The following is a 19506-nucleotide window of genomic DNA, read 5'->3' as shown; positions in this document are numbered from 1 at the left end:
GTAAAATAAATCAGACGGAAAAGGACAAGACCATATTATCCCACTCATATGTAGGATATAAACCAAAAAGCAACAAATGAACCAACAAAACGAACGAAAATTCATAGATACAGACAATAGTATGGTGGTTATCAGAGAGAAAGCGGGGTAGGGGAAGGACAAAGAGGGTAAAGGGGGTAAAATTTATGGTGACAAAAGGAAGCTAGACTTCAGATGGTGACCACACGACAGTATACAAGAATGTACAGAAGTTGTATTATAAAGTTGTATACCTGAAATTTCTATGTTACTAACCAATTTTACCCTAATAAATTTAATAAAAACCAAAAAGAAACTTGTGAAATTAATTTTGATAGTATATTAAATTTAACCCAATATATCTGAAGTATTACCATCTCAACATGTAATCAAACTGAAAATTATTAATGAGATATTTTATACATATTTGTTGTAAATAAATCTTCAAAATTTGATGTGTTTTTACATTTATAGAACATCTCAATATAAACTAGCCTCATTTCAAGATCTCGATAGCCATGTGCGACATGCAGCTGCTGTATTGGGAAGCACAGGTCTGGAACATATATGAGTTAGTGCAAGATTTAAACATTTGGGGGCTGAAGAATTTGACTGAAGAATGCATTCAAGGAGACTCTTGAAGGAAATCTAACAATAGCCAAATTGAGCTACTCCTTCTATTATAATGATAACTAACATTTATACCTCCCTTAATATATACTAGACTGGATGCTTAACACGTTACATGAATTATTTCATTTAATCCTCACAACAATCTTATTAGTAAGACCCCCTTTCTTTCAGATGAAAAAAACTGAAGCATGAAAGTCAAGTATTGCTATTGTGACTTGAGAGCATATTTTCTCAGACAATGATATACAAACAATTATGTGGGGGGAAATAGCCAATAATTTGTTCACCACATCTCCCCAGGCTCTTGGTAATGACTGACTAACCCTGGTGATAACTCATCTGTTCTCATCTTGTGGGGAGAGGGCGCAGAGCCCCTGGTCTGTGTCTTTGAGACTAAACCTTAGGTTTTCCAGTGGCCATTCAGACCACCAATTTAGTTTAGTAAAATGTTAGTTTCCATCTTGTTAGCTTTCATAACAACACTCTTCCCCAGCACAGGTACCAGCCCTAGTGACACCTTCTGTGAAAAGATGAAAAGGCCTGACATGAGCTTGAGCTCACTGGGATCTGAGGTTTCAAGAAAGACCAAAGAGAGTTGTTCTTATGTTGGGGTACACAACTGAAGAGTTAGGTCTTGGAACTGTGAGTGTTTGGGAATAAGGCACAACGTAAAAAGACAAACAGACATCTCTCTCCCCTTCCTCTTTCATTTCTCATCCTCTATTAATCCTTTGCTTCTTTGCTTCTTCCTCCTCCTCTATCTCTCCCTGCCTTCCCAATTTCTTTCTATCTTCCATTTTCTGATATTTTAAAAACATTTCTTTACTCATTCTCTCTTCTCCCTTTCTCTTTTCTCCAAAACACTGTTTCATTTGTTGACTTGCTTAGGGGCTTGTGGAAATGTATTAGCACCAACTCTAAAACACATGGTTAATTCTGACAAAATTCTCCTTTTGTAGAAAAAGTTAATAGAAAGCTATAGTCCATTTTTGAAGCCATAGAGAATCCCACTCAGATATACAGACATTAGAGCTGGAAAAGAACTTCAAGGTCTCCAATCCAGCCCTTTCCCTTACTGATAGGGCAAAGAAGGCACAGAGGGGACATGGTGTGCCCAAAGATACTAGGATGTGTGGATGGCCCACAGGAGTGATAGGTAGAGATGGTTGGTTAGCAGTTGGAGCACCCCAACCCTGTGACACTAAACATTTATTATTATTATAAACCCACTGCCAACCACCAGGAAGTTTTAATTTTTCTTACTATGTCTTAGTCTACATATAATCCATATGTTGCTTTCAAGATGTCTGGGCATCTTTACTCCCAAATAGTTGATACCCAGCTTTGTGCCACAAGTGTGGGCCTCTTCTCCATCAGGTACGATTGCTGTTCCACACTTGGTAAGCCTGGGAAAAGGTACAAACTCTGCCATGGTAGGGGGCATGCCATTCCAGGGCCCTTCAAGTTTTCCTGGACACACCCCCTTTTCTCATTCTTTCTTTTTTCTCTTTTCTCTTCCTTCCTTTCTCCTTAATTTCTCCTTTTTTCCTTTACTTTCTCTTTTGCATTTCTTTCCTCATATCTTCCTTAGGTCTACCGTGGGGCCTATGAGACTTTAGAGTCAATGAGTTAGCTTACCCCGAAGATTGGTGACACATGGTGTGGTCATTCGATAAGCAGCCTCATTGAGCTTCAATATACACCAGACACTGTGCAGAGCACTTTATATTTGCTATATCTTTTAATCTTTATAACTTTTTACTAATCAGATGGTTAACCATCATTATCTGCATCTTACGGGTGAGAAAGCGAGGCCCACAAAAATTTAGAGACTCCTCAGAGCCACACAGGTAGTTACTGGTAGAGTGGGGGTTTTCTGACTCCAAAGTTAATTTTAAGAGCCAAAAAGTATGCCATTAAGTCCCACGAAAAGCAGCCTGGGTCTTTCATCTGTTGACCTGAGCTTTCTGGATTCGTGAAAAAGACCCATAGCATCTCATTTCTCTGAGTGGATTTGGCCAGCTGTTTCTGCAGGGCATGGACACTACTGGAGCTGACTTGATGGAAGTTTGTTGAGAACAGAACTCTCATCTCTGTTACCCCCATTATATTAGTTTGCTTCAGCTGTGGTAACCAAATACCACAAACTGAGTGGCTTAAAACAACAGAAATTTATTCTCTCACAGTTCTGAAGGCCAGAACTCTGAAGTCAAGGTGGTTTCTTCTTGAGGCCCTGAGGGAGAAGTCATCCCCTGCCTCTTCCCTAACTTCTGGTGGCTCCTAGACAATCCTTGACATTACTAAGCTTGCAACTGCATCACTCCAATTTCCGCCTCTGTTGCCACATGGCATTTTGCCTGCGTCTCTGCATCGCCAATCTTCCTCTCCAAATAAGGACACCAGTCATTGGATTTGGGCCCATCTTAATCCAATATGATCTTACCTTTTTCTTTTTAATTTTTTTTGAAGTAATTATAGAACAGAGAAGTTTGGTGTGCCCTTCGCCCAGTTTCCCCTGATGGTTACTTCTTACATAATTATAGTACAATATCCAAATCAGCAATTTAACACTGGTCAAATTGTGTATAGTTTGTCAAATTGTGTATAGTTTTATGCCATTTTATTACATGTCCAGATGTACATAACCACCACTGCAATCAAGAAAAAGAATTATTTCTTTACCATCAAGATCTCCCTGTGCTATTCCTTTCAGTCTCATTCACTCTCTTTCCCCAACCATTCCTAAATCCTGGCAACCAATAATCTCTTCTCCATCTCTATAATATTATAATTTCAAGAATGTTATATAAAAATAAGATGGTATGTGACCCATTGGGATTGTTTTTTTTCAGTCAGTACAAAGCACTTCAGGATCACCCAAGTTGTTACATGTACCAATACTTTCTTTTCATTGCTACATAGTATTCCATGGTATAGATATATCACAGTTTGTTTAGCCATTCACCTATTCAGGGACATGTTGGTTGTTTCTAGTTTTTGGCTATTACACATAAAGCTGCTATCAACAGTTATGTACAGATTTTTTTGTTTGGACATAGTTTTCATTTCTTGGTGATAAATGCTCCAAAGTGTAATTGCTAGGTCATATAGTAGGTGTGTTTTATTTAGTTTTTCCTGAAACTGGCAAACTATTCTATGGAGTGTCTGTACCATTTTACATTCCCATGAGCACTGTGTGAATAATCCAATTTCAACTGTGTCTTCACCAGCACTTCAGTATGACCTCAGCTTAACTTGAACACATCTCTAAAGACCCTATTCCCAAATGAGGTCACATTTATAGGTACTGGGAGTTGAGACTTGAACATATCTTTTTGATGGACACGATTCAACCCACAATACCTGTCTTCACTTCCTTGAGTCATGGTGTGTCTGACTTCAGAGCTTTGCTTTATGAGAAAGGGCTTGCTTTGATTTCAGCTTCATTAGAAGTGCCCTTGATTTTTGAATTTGCCCCTAAGGATGAGTGAGAAAATTTATATTGCTTGGAGATACATTTTTGAGTCTTTCTGAACTCTAGTCAGACCTTTAGTTTCAAATATTTAATAATAATGAATATTCTCAGGAGGTGGAATGTCATTGTTGTTTCCCTAACCAGTTTTCCCATGACTGTCCTTGTCAATGCTTCATTACTGACAAGAGAAAGGGGCGGGGGGAGGAAGTAGAAAAACTAGATTATAAATTTATTGAGGGAAAGGACACAGTTTTAGTTATTTCTGTACTTCCTTCAGAGTGTAGGCTAAGGTGCTCAATAGATATTTTTTGATGGATAGGTAGATAAGAGGAGAGGGGCTGGGGCGCCCATACAGAAGTGAGGGAGAAGAGCCAAAGTTGGTTTTATATGTGTCCTCTACTCCTTCTAATTCCCAAAACACATAATCTTTTGTACATGGGATCCCAATGTCTGGACTAGGTTAATTCTGTGTGTGTGTGTGTGTGTGTGTGTGTGTGTGTGTGTGTGTGTGTGTGTATGTATATAGTAGTTAACCAGGTGGAGAAGGAGACCCAGGAAAGTGGCATATTTGACCCTGTTTTCTGTGCATTGCCATAAGCACTGGAAGGTTACAATCCTCTTGCATTGTATAGGCTTCAAGACAGCAGAGTTACATAGGTAGAGATTTGATCCTGGGCCAGCCATTTACCAGCTGTGTGGCCTTGACTTTAGCCTCTCTTATCTGTAAATTGGGTGTAAGATATTTATTGATGTAAACTTATTTTGAAGTATAATATATATGCATAGAAAAGTGAACAGATCATAATTGTACAGCTCAATAAATTTTTACAAAGTGGCACACGTTACATTACCAACCTCCCAGGAGCCCCTTCTTATCTCCTCCTAGGCACTATCTCACCCCGCGCCCAACCAAAAGTAATGTGTGCCACTTTGTAAGTGCTCAGTATGGTCTTTGGTAGATAGGAAGCCCTTGATACTTGTTTAAAAATGTAATGAAAGCATAATATTTCATTAAGTCGAAGTGCCATAATGTACTTAAATATTTCCCTATTGCTTTTTCATCTAGGTTGTTTTTTTTTTTATATATAATGTTGCAGTGAATGACTCTCTTTATAGCTGTCTCCTTCTTTTGTAAACTTAGGTTCAATTACATCATAGGATATGTGACTGTAGAACTGTCACCCTTAAAAAGACTTTGAGAGCCTACTGAGGAGGGGAAAACAAGAAAGCAAGCCTCTCATACCATGTTCCAGGGGAATGGGTATGAAGGCAGGTGGCTTATGGGTTTCATAGAGGAGTGTCTTGTAGAGGACAGTAGAGTAGAGGTAGAACAGAGGATGATGATTTTTATAAATGATGATATATTTTATACCAATTTAATATTTAGTTCTTTAGAAGATAAACTGGGTAATTAGAAAAATGACATATGACAACCATTAAATCAGGAAGGAGAAAGAAATCACAGATGCAAAGATTCACTTTATTCATTTATCCCCCCAAATTAGCATGATTAAAATCAAAGCAGGGGCGAACAAGGTGGAAAGAGGGGCTGGGATACTGACATAGGGGTATCTCTTGTGGGAAAAGGGCCCGAGGCCTGAGAAGGGAAGGCTGGGATTGAGGCGCAGGTGATGGGGCCTGGGAGGCCTCTCTAACAGCTTTCTCTATTGAAGCTCTTGACAAAGGCAGAATTCAGGCTCTGGTGGGTGATCTCACAGGCGTAGACATTATGACTTTTGTACTCTGAACTGGACAGTGTCAGGATGCTGCTGAGGCTATAGGTGTTGTCCTTGCTGTTCTGCTCTGTGGCACTGTTCTGGATGCCATTGGTTTGGACGACACCATCTACTTTCCATTTGACATTGATTTCCCTGGGGTAGAAGCCATTCAGCAAGCACACAACCGAAGCCTTTCCGGTTTGTAACTGCTGTTGAGATGGTGGGAAGATGAAGGTGGATGGTTTAGCTACATTCCCTGAGGAAGGAAGCACAGAGAATAGTGTTTAAGTACCAAAGAAGTCCTCCACTTGGATGCATTGTTTGTGGGAAATCCCAGAGCCCATAAGAAACAGACATACAGAGAGCAGCACATTTATTTTGTTTAACTGTAGCAAATAGGGAGGCCAGGAAGCATATTTATAATCTCTAGGATTTTGAGTTTCTCCCCAGCTCCCCACTACCCCTTAAGAAATTGCTTTTTTTGAACTCTTTGCAGCCATTCTTAAAGCCATTTTTTATGCTTTTCTGACCTCAGCATTCTTTCCTTCAACTGTGTTCCCAGCCTCTTGCAGTAATTCAGTGCTTCAGGACAAGAAACAAAGGCCACTTCATCTGACACCCCTCAGAATTTAGAAATGAGAACAGGTCTTGGCCCTTCTACACAGAAGGTCATTTCCTCTGTGCCTCTCTTAGGACTGCACAGTGACATCTGGCTGCCTTTCCCTTCCTGGGCTTCCTTTGGGTGTGTTGGGGCCAGACTCACTCGACAGAGTGGGTCCCAGGTTCTGTGTCTGTGCCTGGGTGGGGGTCGGCCCTTTCACCCTCTATGCTCAGGCCAGCAACTCTTTAACCTCTTACAAAAGCCTCAGAAGGAGACCTGGACCCTGGACTGATGGCTGTCACCATATGTGGCAATGCTTAGCCAGATCAAGAGGGATCAACTGTAATTCTGGCCACCTGCCTAGGAGGAACTGGTTAGCTTTGCTTCAGACTGTGAGCAGCTGCCAGATGGCCACCTGGAAATTCCCCTTTGTGGGTATTCAAACCCTCAGGTAGTAGAGTAAAAGTTAAAATAACAAATCAAGAATCCGTTGCTGGGAGAACCTAGCAGATAAGTGAACAGGTTTTTATAAAGCTAACCTCCATGTTAACCAAGCAGTTCAACATAAGATACTGAACTTTTTATGTTTTGATGATTTTTTCTCTTTTAACTTTTATTACTAATTTTTTTCAGAGTTTTATAAAATAGCCTTGGTGGCAAAATAATATGAAATCTAGAAAGGCAAGGAAATAGTCTATGAAGATACTCATATCTGGATGAATCTTCGATAGCTTTAAATTTTTCATTCTGCACGAAAATATTAAATAATTAGCATATTTGATATTGAAATTCTTGTAAGATATCTTATTAGCTTTTAATGACATTTAAAATTCATTAAAAGAGTTTTTCAAAGACCAGAAAATAGTTTTAAAATAGCTTAAAATACTTAAGTAGCTTAGTTTTAAGTAATTTTGAGTTTTAAGAGTTTTAAAACAGCCCTAAAATAGTCCTGTAAAATCCAGTTAATTGATCAAAATCTGAGGAGCCAGATGGACTTAAATTTTTGCTGATTGGAATTTTACCCTGTAAGTTTTATATATTCCTTTCCTTTGGATTAAACTTTCCAACTCCAAATAATACATCAAGTTTATCATTTAAATACATTTGATGAGTAGATATTGGAATAATTACATATCACTGAAAAAAAAAAAGTTTTAAATTCTTTATAGTTGCCTAATGAAACTTTTCATTGAGGATATAATAACGAACGTGAATTTTATTTCTCAAATCTCTAATAAATCAGTCTTCTCTCTGTTTTCCATTGTTAGCTCAGTGACTGCCGCATTTCTGTTCTCCTTCGTTAGTGGCATTATTCGTATCACTGTGCCAGGAAAGCAGACCGTGGCAGAGTTTAACAGGCGAATGCAGCATTGCCCGTAGCCTTTAGCGGCCAGGCTCACTGCCACAAGAGCGCTGTGTCCTGGCCACGAAAGTCATTCAATCACCAAAAAAGACCGCCACGAAGTCTAGGGACCACGCTAGCTGTGCCACGGACTCCTTTGCGATATAAAAATATGGCCAAGTAATAACTTAGGTAAATAAAAGAACGTACTCATTAAAATATTTACTATTTTTCTACAAGTCCACGGGCATTTAAAATGCAATTATTTTATTTTTCTCCATTTAAACAAATTTCTTCAAAACTGAGCTTTTGGGGACAATCATCTTTCCATCGTTATAAGAGATTATCAGGTTAGTTTAACATTGCAATTAGATTTTTTAAAAAAGAGATGTCTGTTAAGATATAGAATCTCTGTGGAATTTCTGAATACTGACAGTTTATTATTCACTTTAGACTAAAAATGACATCGCTGCTGATTCTCAATTAAGCTACATCTTTTACATGGCAAACAGATATATTTTTCTAGTTTCTTACTGATAATTAGTGCATCCTATTGATTTTTATTGTTATCTTATAAAATAATTTATCAGAAGAGAGAAAATAGACTAAGAAATATATTTCACTGCTTTTCTGTAACAATAAGGAGCAAAAATTGATACAATATTTGTCAAAACTCAATGAAAATTAATTCGCTTTTGTTCTTTAGAGATGCAAGGATTTCTTTTTAATCTACACTAAAATTTTCCCCTTTGATTTAGATTAAATTAATTTGTTTTGTCTACAAATCCTTTTTTGGAGCTGAGTTTAACTGTTGAAACTGATGATAAATCTAAAATACTCTCATTTACTGATCTCCACAAAACTCATACCTAAGTCTCTAAAAGTCAGTACTGGCATTTAGACCCAAATTTCAGAAGACAATAGAGAAAAATTACTTACGTTTAATCTCCAGATGTCTCCCTTGGCCAAATGTGATCCACAGTATTAGCTTAATTACTTTTCCTTCAACAAAAACCTCCTTTTATTGCTAACTTCATTAGACTGCCCGATGCAGATAAAATCTGGCAATTTAGATGCCATGTCAACTAACTAGTTCTTTCCTCTTTCTTGAGACAAACTACTTTTAAGCCCCTTATCCATCTGATCTTTGGAAGAGTTCCATTCTTTTTGGAATTGACCTGAACTCATATCCCAAGCATGTAAACTTCCAAATTTTACCACTCTATAAGAAAAAGGATTAGAAAAGTGCACTTACTTTTGCTCTCGGGCATAGTCCCCTGCAGAAAGTAAGCCAGAGTGAGGGCTCTGACACTACAAAAGCCAGGCCTGAAGCCATTCACATGAGAAGGGCTAATTCAGAGAAATAACCAGCAATTTCTTTCCTATTCTCACAAATCCTACTCTCCTCAAAAAATGAACAATTTATTTGCTCAGCTTAAAAAGAGGCCATTTTCTGCTATTTACTTTTGATCCACCAGAAATGGCTCATTTTACCAAAATGCCACGAACTTGTACAAATAATACAGTGGAACAAAAACCTCACAAATAATTAAGCAAAAATGTACTTACGTTTGATCTCCAGTTTAGTCCCTTGGCTGAAAGCGAACCTCAGTGATCCTTCCTAACTTCTGCCTCTACAAAAACTTGCCCTAAAAAGTCAGTGAGTCCCTTTCCCCAATTAAGTTATTTTGATTTGGAAATCTTAAAAATTAGTCATCAGCTAGTCTCCCCTGGAACAATTTTTCCTCCTCTGTACCTAATCTGGGAATAAAATGTGTTTTATTCTTGACAACTAACTAATGAAAACACACAAAAAGGAACAAAAAGTAAGTTAATTACACAGCAACAGAAAAATCAGTTGAAAAAAATACTTACGTTTGATCTCCAGTTTGGTCCCCTGGCCGAAAGTGTATACACAAAGGTTCCTCTTAACCTCCCTCCTATACAGAAACTGACACTTGAGCAAATCTCTGTTCTGAACATGTAATTTGCTCCCCAGTAAGTTTCTGAAACTGTCACTTAGACAAATTAGTCTCACCCATCTTGTTCTTCGTAGAAAATGTGCAATCAATTCTCACGTTTGTTTACAGACTTTGTCTTTGTTCTGGAGGATATCAGAGTCCAGTTTCAAAGAATCAGCTTTATAGACACAGAGAATACCAGACACCGACAAACGAGGAAGGAAAATTTGGATTTTACTCACGTTTAATTTCCAGCTTGGTCCCTTGGCCGAATGTTTACCACAGGGATAGCTCTCCACTGTGTCACTGTACAAAAACCATTCTCATCGAAGGTTAACAGAGTCCTAAGTCAGCTGCTGATGCCTCACTCCCTTTTTGAGCAGGCCTGGAAGCACTGATAGAGAATGTTTGTGTTCTTAGGTGAGATCTAAAATGCTAGAAGATGATATATTTATGTGTATGGCCTGATGGTTCTTTTCTTTAGCAGTGTACCACATCTGGACTACTTGTTTGTTTGTTTGTTTATTTATTTATTTATTTATTTATTTACTTATTTATGAGAGTAGGCTAAATGAAAATTACCAAAAAAATAAGCTAATTTTTAAAAATGCATTTCTTTGTATCTGCTGGAGTGGGGTGACTTTTGCAAATGGTAAACCTCATTCAATGAAATTAGGAAACACTTTAGCTTCTCTCAGTTAATAATAATTAAAGAATGCCTTCATATTGGAACCTCTCCTTTGCCACAATGTTGTTTCAAAAAAGGTAGACATATTAAATCAAGGCCCATGTCTTACTTTGAAATATATTTTCGAATGAAGCTATAGATGACGTGAAGCAAAAACAAAGATCAGTAAAGTAGAAAAGTAGACTTTTCTTGGTTGTACTTGGTTGATCATCTATTGTCATAGGACAGGTAGAGAGCTCAAAAGGATACCTACCACGTGTCATTGAGCTGAATTAGGTGTATGCTGTCTTTGGAGCTGCCAGGGAACCATGGCATGCCTTAGTGTTTCCATAGTAATCCCATCAAGGACACTGAAGACCTCATTTTATTTTGAGTCCATTTTCACTTATTGCAGTCTTGTTTTTCTCTTAACCTTCCATCCCCGCTTCAGCAAACAGCTCTAACTATCTTAAATTCCTTATAGTTCTTCTATGGCCTCCAGCTTTTAAAATACACCCCCATTGCTTAGAAACACCTTTGCCCACCTGTGTAGCCTGTGAACAACTAATTGTCTTTCAGAAATCAACTCAAGAGAAACCTTCTCTCAGATTATCCCACAGCAAGTGACCTAACTTTGCAGAGTACAAAGGCAGGTCATTGGGCCTGGAGAACCTAATTTCTCTTATCTGTTGTAAGATTCTTTCTATCCTACTAGATTGTAAGGTGTTTGATGTTTTATTTGTCTTGTATTTGGAAGGCCTAGTCCAGTATCTTCACTTGGCAAAAGCTCAGCAATCATTTGCAGAATCAACAGGAAAAAAAACCCAACAACAAAAAATTGAAAATCAATAATACTGATCTATTTTTGATTTCATTATTATTTTTTTTTTCATTAATTCTGCAAATGTTCGTTGAGCATTTGCCAACTGAAGATACTGAACTGGGAAAGAAATGAAGGGATTTAAAAGTACAAATTGATAGTTACGAAATAGTAATGAGAATGTAAAGTACTGCATAGGGAATGTAGTCAATAGTATAGTAATAATTATGTATAGTGCCAGGTGGGTACTAGAATAATTGGGGCGATCACTGTGTAAATTATATAAATGTGTAACCACTATATCATATACCTGAAACTAATATAAAATAATATAGAATTATTTATGCAGGACATTATACATGGATCGCCACATTTAATTATCCCCCTAAATCTAGAAACTAGAAGTTAATATTATCCCCTATTTTGTAGATGAAGAAACTTGAATGCAGAGAGGTTAAGGAACTTGCTCGTAGCAGTGACTGGCAGAGCTTGAACTTGGTTTGAACTTGGAGTTCATGTTTAATTGACCATGGGAGTAAGACCACCCAATGGAGGCAGCATGCATGGCAGAAAATGCTGGGGTAGTGGAAGGAAAAGGAAACTCTTCAGACTGTCCTAAGGTTAGAAATGAGTAGATGAGTGTGTTCGAATGTATATATAAGACTATTCAGTGACATTTAAAAGATAGAAAGTGTCTATGGTCATGCCATCCTGAACAAGCCTGATCCTGTCTGATCTCGAAAGCTAAGCAGGGTCAGGCCTGGTTAGTAGTTGGATGGGAGACCACCTAGGAAGACCAGGTGCTGTAGGTGTAAAAAAATAAAAAATAAGGGATTATAAGATGACAAGTTCCTTGCAATCTGTGAGGTCAATCAAGGGTTGCCTCACCAAAAAAAAAAAAAAAAAAGAAGAAAAAAACTGAAGTCTTTTTTGATGGAAATTTTATTAAACTAATTATGATAGAGTTTTGCAATGGAGCAGCCAAGTAGGGGACAAAGTAAGTTTCTATATAGTCACATGGAAAGTGTTCATGAAAATCCAAGCCACTGAACAGTATGTATTGTATGATATTATGATTTCATTTTAATTGAATATGTATGGATATCAATACAAGTTAATTCCTGAAGAAAATACAACAAACTGCGCTCAGCAGTTAGCTCCTTGGATTTCAGAGGTGTGTTGCTGTGGAAGGATTAAGAACAATGACACTTTCTCTTTCTGTATATTGTAGATTATTTGATTTTTAAAAAATTCTGTGAATATATTAATTTTATGGTTTTCAGAAACAATAAAGCTGTACCAATTTTGGTAAAAAGTAGATTTGGACATTTCTTTGTAGAATTTTCAACATTCATGTTCCATATATAATTTTTAAATGATATATACACATGCATACATTTTCTTTGCTGATTAAATACTTTTCTATAATCTTTAAATTGGGAGTGTAAGAAAGTGGTTCTGTATAGGAGGTACTCTACAAATGTAAAAGATGTGGGGGTGATATGGAGCTGTAAAGGTGGAATGAAAAAGATGATATGGCTGTACAGGGATATAGGTTCCTAAGTGAATAAATTTGAGATCTATTGTGAAAAGTCCAACTGAATGACTATTATAAAACAGTGTTGCTAGTAATAAAACACAATTATTATAAGAACCATTGTAGCAAAAACAATTTTATTGATTATACACAGTAGTGATTGATAAAAATGGTTGTTGTGATGTTTGTTGTGACATAAAAAGGATTACTAAGAAGTGGCTGTGATCTTTAATGTGTGTGTATTTTATTATTTCAAAGCAAAAGATGTCTCAGAAGCATCTGTGAGGCTCTGCCAGAAATTACCATTCTATAGTGTCCATGATGGTCCTTAATAAGGTTCCTCAAACCTTGTAAAGAGCAAAATTGTGCCATTGACACAGTTTTGTCCCTGATATACTGGCTAATTTACTCTGTTACTAGTGAGGCAGACCTCTCCAAATAGGCTAGTTAATTATATCAAATAAAAAGCAAAACTGGTGTTTTAAAAAAAAGTTAGACCTGAGAAACATTGATAGCTTATCAATAATTTCCAGGATGATTTATAGATGCATGTTCTCTGTCTCTTTGTCTCTGTCTCTGTCTCTGTCTCTGTCTCTGTCTCTCTCTCTCCACACCATAAGCAATTTAGAATTTCTTCTAAGAATCTAACTTTGCTGGGAGCCAAATGCAAGCAGCTTCAGGAGTGCGTTTGATGGAATGTTCTCCCTAATTTTCTATTCCTATCACTCTTATACATTAAATTCAAGAACCTCTCAGACTATTTTATTGACACTGCCTTTCCTCAATAAATCAATCTTATCTTACTTGGATCTGGAATATTTGTGTCTGATAATCCATCTTGAAGTCTGTGCCTTAATATTTTTTCCAGCTCGTCAATTATAGTAGAGTCCAAGGTGATTCTTTTTTACTTCATCTTGACTGCTCCTTAGGATTATAAAGTCTGTCCTTTGTGCTTAAGGTGATATTCCACAAAGTGAGGAGAAAATTCTTGAGCCCTCATTGCTTAGAACCTTATCAATTTCTGGTCTTCTGGCAAAAATGCCGCAAATTGACATCTGTCCTGAATCCCCTCGCCCCATTAGCAGAGAAGGAGGAGGTCACTTGAGAAATCACTGCTTTCTTCCTGCTTTGGAACTGTGTCTGTTTCCACTCGTCTATGAGGAAAGACATGTTGAGAGAAGCAAAGTCCCTCGCCCAACCATGTGCAAATGCATGTGTCATAAACACGATCCAAGATGCTAGTCTTGCTCTGGAAAATGTAAACACTCATCTTGTTCTCAAGAGGATATTAAGACTGCAGATATTTTTTGACTTCGTAGAGTGAATGGAAAAATGGCAGGAACTCTGTGAGTCCCTGGAGAGACTTAGCCCCCCTGAAATGTACATATTGAGTATTGTAGTTTCTGGCTGGTTTTACACAAGTGATAAGCCCCTTGAGCTCTACCCTACAGTTCCCTGCCCACCTCGTCTCACTACTTAGCATCCAGCCCTGTGTCCTCTTTCATCCTACCATCATGGACAATTACTCTGACTGGGCTAGCTCTGAATCTATTTGGGAAACCGATGCATTCAGGCTTCACAGTTTCCCCCTCTCTATTATCAAACTCTTCAGGTCCCACAGGGACACTCTAGTCTTCTCTGCTGGCCCAGCACGGAACACCTTGCCCTCCACCCCTACCACCATCCTTTTCCCCTCCCTGGGCCTCGCAGTCTTACTCATCTTGGGTAAAGGCTGGGCTCTGGACCTCTCCTGCCCACTGTTGATTACTGCTTCATGCCTTCAATGTGAATATCTGGATTCTATCTCAGAAGGATTTTGATCTCTCTCTGCTTTCTATTCCTACTAGCTTTTCTATTTAGCTTTATGAGTCGGTTAAGTTGGTTATCACTCAACTTAATATTTTACTGTTGTTAACTCCTGCTCTGTTCTTCCTGTCCTTGTGAGTTTATTTCTTTAATTTTTTTTTTTGCATTTTAAATATTTTATTTTTGCTTTTAAACAGAGGGTTTGTGATTGAATGGATATGTTTACCCATTATCTTAACCTGGATCCTTCTTTAATTGGCTGATTTATATTTTAAGTGGAGTTAAACGAGGCTGGTTACTGGCTCTCTCTCCCATTCTCATCTGCATACACATTAAGGGGAAAGAAGTACGTATCATCCTTGTCCTTCTCAACTACCTCCCCCTACAAGTACCCTGACAATTCTGGCTGACATATAAAGTTCCAAATCTAAGAGGGGAGAATAAGAAGAGGACAGGCCAATAGGAAAACAAACAAACAAAGCTAAACAAAAAACCAATATATTGAAACAAGGAATAATTTGGACTTTTAAGCTGAGTATAATAGATATGTCTGCCACTCTCTTAAAATTCCCTTTGCAATGACAGAAGAAATATAAAATGAGAATAAATTTATTTCATTGTTAGAAAATCATGAATGGTCCGATTAACAGAAAAAACTTTTTTGAGGAAAACCAGAAAGGTTTGAATCGATAGAGCAATTGGAATCTGAAATCTTACATTCCAATGCAAAAGTGGGACCTTGAAGCAGCCAGTACTGGTTTTTTCAAAATAGCCCTGAAAAACCACACCTCAGAGTTATCCGAGACTGGGATCAGGAGTGAGCTGGGCAGGCAGTGGAGAGTCAAATAACCCAGGGCCACTCTACTGAGCTTGGCACTCACCCTTCAGGACATGTGAATAGTAACAGAAATAAAAAGATATAAAGTTAACAGGCATTCAATAAGAATGAAATAAAAATCTCCCAAGCCACTAGAAGAAAAAAAAAAAAAAGGAAAAAAACCCTGCTAAACTAATCTAGCAAATTCAGGAAAAAGAAATAAAAAGTCAAGAGAAGAGTCCAATAATAGAAAGGCAAAATAAGATGAAAAGACCAAGTCCAAGCAGAATAGTCACAAACTATAATAAATGTTGTTAAATTATTAAAAACTTAAAAATAGGGTGACTATTAACAAAAAAAGATTTTCTCTTTGACCAAACTCTACTTAGGATCCTCTGAACTCTCTTCTTAACCAGGCCTTGACTTTTGAGCTTCTGTGTTTATCTCACATTGTCCAATTTTAGCAAGAATCTTGCTAAATTTATTTAACTGGAATTTCCCATCCCAAATCACTGTTAATATCTAATTGGATTTGTTATACTCCACCATCTTTTAGGTGATATCTAATCACCCTGGTCTGCCTTCAGCAAAAATCCTGTGAGGTCAGTTTAGCCAGAACCTCCCCTTACTTCTAATCTTTTGTTTTATTAATTATCCATTCACTGACCCCACCCTGCTCCTTGACTCTAAGTCTCTTTTCCTTGTGTTTAAAGTTGAGTCCAATCTCTCTCCCCCACAGCATAACCCCATTGCAGTTGTCCCCACACCTGTGGAAATGGTCCCGAATAAAGTCTGCCTTACCATTCTTTAACAAGTATCATAAATAATTTATTCTTCAACAATATATGCCCTTGCAAGGTCATTTGATCCACTAGAGAAATAAAATTTGTTTGATTTCTACTAAAAAAAAATTTTTAAATTTATTTTACAGTTACAGTTGACATGCAATATTATGTTAGTTTCTAGTATACAATAAAATGATTAGATATTTATATACCTTATGAAGTCATCACTCAATAAGTCTAGTACCCATCTGATAGCATACATATTATTACGATATTACTGACTACATTCCCCATGCTGTACTTTACATCCCCATACTTTTTTTTATAACTGGAAATTTGTATTTCTTAATCCCTTTAATCTTTTTTACCTATCCTCTTAGTCTTCTCATATCTGGTGACCATCAACTTGTTCTCTGTATCTGTGAGTTTGTTTATCTTTTGTTTGTTCATTAATTTTGTTCTTTAGAGCCCACATATAAGTGAAATCATGTGGTATTATCTTTCTCTGACTTATTTCACTTAGCATACTATCTTCTAGGTCCATCTATTTTATCACAAAGATTTTTTTCTTTTTTATGCCCGAGTAAATTAATTTCATTGTATATATGTACCACCACTTCTTCTTTATCAATTTGTCTATAGATGGACACTTAGATTGCTTTCATATCTTAGTTATTGTAAATAATGCTGCAATGAACATAGAGGTGCATATATCTTTTTGAATTAGTGTTTTAAATTTCTTTTGATAAATACCCAGAAGTGCAATTGCTGGGTTATACGGTAATTTTATTTTTAATTTTTTAAAAATTTATTTATACAGTACATTGGTTAGACATCTATGTAGTTCATAAAACAATCCCTCCAATTGCTCCCTCCCTCTCCTGGCCCTCTACCTAGCCATCATATTAATGCTAACTGCATTCCTTCTGCTGTACTTCCATTCCCATTACCAACTATCAACTACTAATTTGTACTTCTTTAACCCTTCACTCCATTCTTCCACCCCCACGACCCTCTCCTCTCTGTCCGTCACCAAATTGTCCACTATATTTGTGAGTCTGTTTTTGATTAGTTTGTTCTTTTTGTTCCTTAGATTCCTCATATAAGTGAAATCATATAGTATTTATCTTTATGTGCTTGACTTAATTAAATACCTTCTAGGTCCATCAAAGCAATAACTTTTTCCATCCTTTTCCTTTTAGTCTGTGCCAATCGTCTGTTGATGGGCATTTAGGTTGCTTCCATACCTTGGCTATTGTAAATTGTGCTGCCATGAATATTGGAGTGCATAGATCTTTACGAATTATTGTTTTGGTTTTCTTTGGATAAATACCTAGAAGAGCAATTGCTGGGTTAAAAGGTATATTCATTTTTAATTTTTTGAGAAACCTCCATACTGTTTTCCGTAGTGGCTGTACCAATTTGTAATCCCACCAACAATGTATGAGGGTACCCTTTTCTCCGCATCGTCACCAACACTTGTCGTTTTTTGATTTATTGATGATAGCCATACTAACAGGTGTGAGGTGATATCTCATCGTGGTTTTAATTTAAATTTCTCTGATGATGAGGGACCTTTAGCATCTTTTCGTATGTCTATTAGCTATCTGTATTTCCTCTTTGGAGAAGTATCTGTTCAGGTCTTCTGCCCATTTTTTAATTGGATTGTTTGTTTTTTGTTGTTGAGTTGTATAAGTTCTTTATATATTTTGGGTATCAACCCCTTATCAGATGTATCATTAGTGAATATCTTCTTCCAAACAGTTGGTTGTCTTTTTGTTTTGTTGATGTTTCCTTTGCTGTACAAAAACTTTTTAGTTTGATGTAGTCCCATTTGTTTATTTTTTCTTTTGTTTCCCTTGCCTAAGGAGATGTATCTAAAAAGAAATTACTGTTAGTAATATTAGAGAGTTTACTGCCTATATTTTTCTTCTAGAAGTTTTATGGTTTCAGTCTTACATTTAAGTCTTTAATCCATTTTATGGTTTCGGGTCTTACATTTAAGGCTTTAATCTGTTCTTGTATATAATGTAAGAAGGTGGTCCAGCTTCTTTTTTTTTGCGTACATCTGTCCATTTATTGAAGAGACGCCATTTACCCCATTGTATATTCTTACCTCCTTTGTCATATATTGAGTGTATAGATGTGGATTTATTTCTGGGCTCTCTATTCTGTTCCTTTGATCAATGTATCTGTTTTTATGCCAGTACCACGTTCTTTTGATTACTGTAGCCTTGAAGTATAGGTTGATATCACATAGTGTGATACTTCCAACTTTGTTCTTCTTTCTCAAGATTGCCGTGGCAATTCAGGTTTTTTTATGGCTCCATATAAATTTTAGGATTATTTGTTCTAACTCTCTGAAAAATGCCATTGGTATTTTGATAGGGATTGCATTGAATCTATAGATTGCTTTGTGTAGTATGGCCATTTTAATGATGTTGATTCTCCCTACCCATGAACATGGTATATGCTTCGATTCATTTATATCTTCTTCAATTCCTTTTTTCAATGACTTATAATTTTCTGAAAACAGGTCTTTTATCTTCTTGATTAATTTGATTCTCAGATATTTTATAGTTTTCAATGCAATTGTAAATGAGATTGTTTTCTTAATTTCTGTTTCTGAAAGTTCATCATTGGTTTATAAAAATGCCACTGACTTCTGAATATTTATTTTGTAACCTGCTACTTTACTGAATTCATTGATCAGTTCTAACAGCTTTTTGGTGGAATCTTTAGGGTTCTTTCTATATAGTACCATGTGATTGGCAAATAACAAGAGTTCTACTTCTTCCTTTCCAATTCAGATGCTGTTTATTTCTCTTTCTTGTCTTATTGTTGTGGCTAAGACTTCCAATACAATGTTGAAGAGGAGTGATGAATGTGGGCATCCTTGTCTTGTTCCTGACCTTAAGGAAAAAGCTTTTAGCCTTTCCCTATTGAGTATGATGTTAGCTGTAGGTTTGTCATATATGGCCTTTATTATGTTGAGATATGTTCCCTCTATTCCCACTTTGCTGAGAGTTTTTATCATAAATGGATTTTGTCGAATGCTTTTTCTGCATCTATTGATATGGTCATATGGTTTTTATCTTTCGATTTGTTAATATGGTGTATCACATTAATTGTTTTGTGGATATTGAACCAATCATGCATCCCAGGAATAAATCCAACTTGATCATAATGTATGATATTTTTAATGTATCGCTGAACTCGGTTTGCCCATATTTTGTTGAGGATTTTTGCATCAATGTTCATAAGAGATATCAGCCTGTAGTTTTTTTTTTGTAATGTCTTTGCCTGGTTTTGAAAGCAAAGGAATA

The 19506-nt window shown here is 36.8% G+C and overlaps 1 pseudogene; it reads left to right on the top strand.

Annotated features, from left to right (window-relative positions):
* The first annotated feature begins 11928 nt into the window (after nt 1–11928).
* Nucleotides 11929–12047, top strand: LOC112481707 (annotated as a pseudogene).
* The last annotated feature ends 7459 nt before the right edge of the window (nt 12048–19506 follow it).

Source organism: Pteropus alecto, unplaced genomic scaffold (genome assembly GCF_000325575.1).
Source record: "Pteropus alecto unplaced genomic scaffold, ASM32557v1 scaffold55, whole genome shotgun sequence".
Lineage (NCBI taxonomy): Eukaryota > Metazoa > Chordata > Mammalia > Chiroptera > Pteropodidae > Pteropus > Pteropus alecto.
The sequence above is the reverse complement of the archived record's forward strand: the minus strand, read 5'-3'. Positions and strand labels throughout refer to the sequence as shown.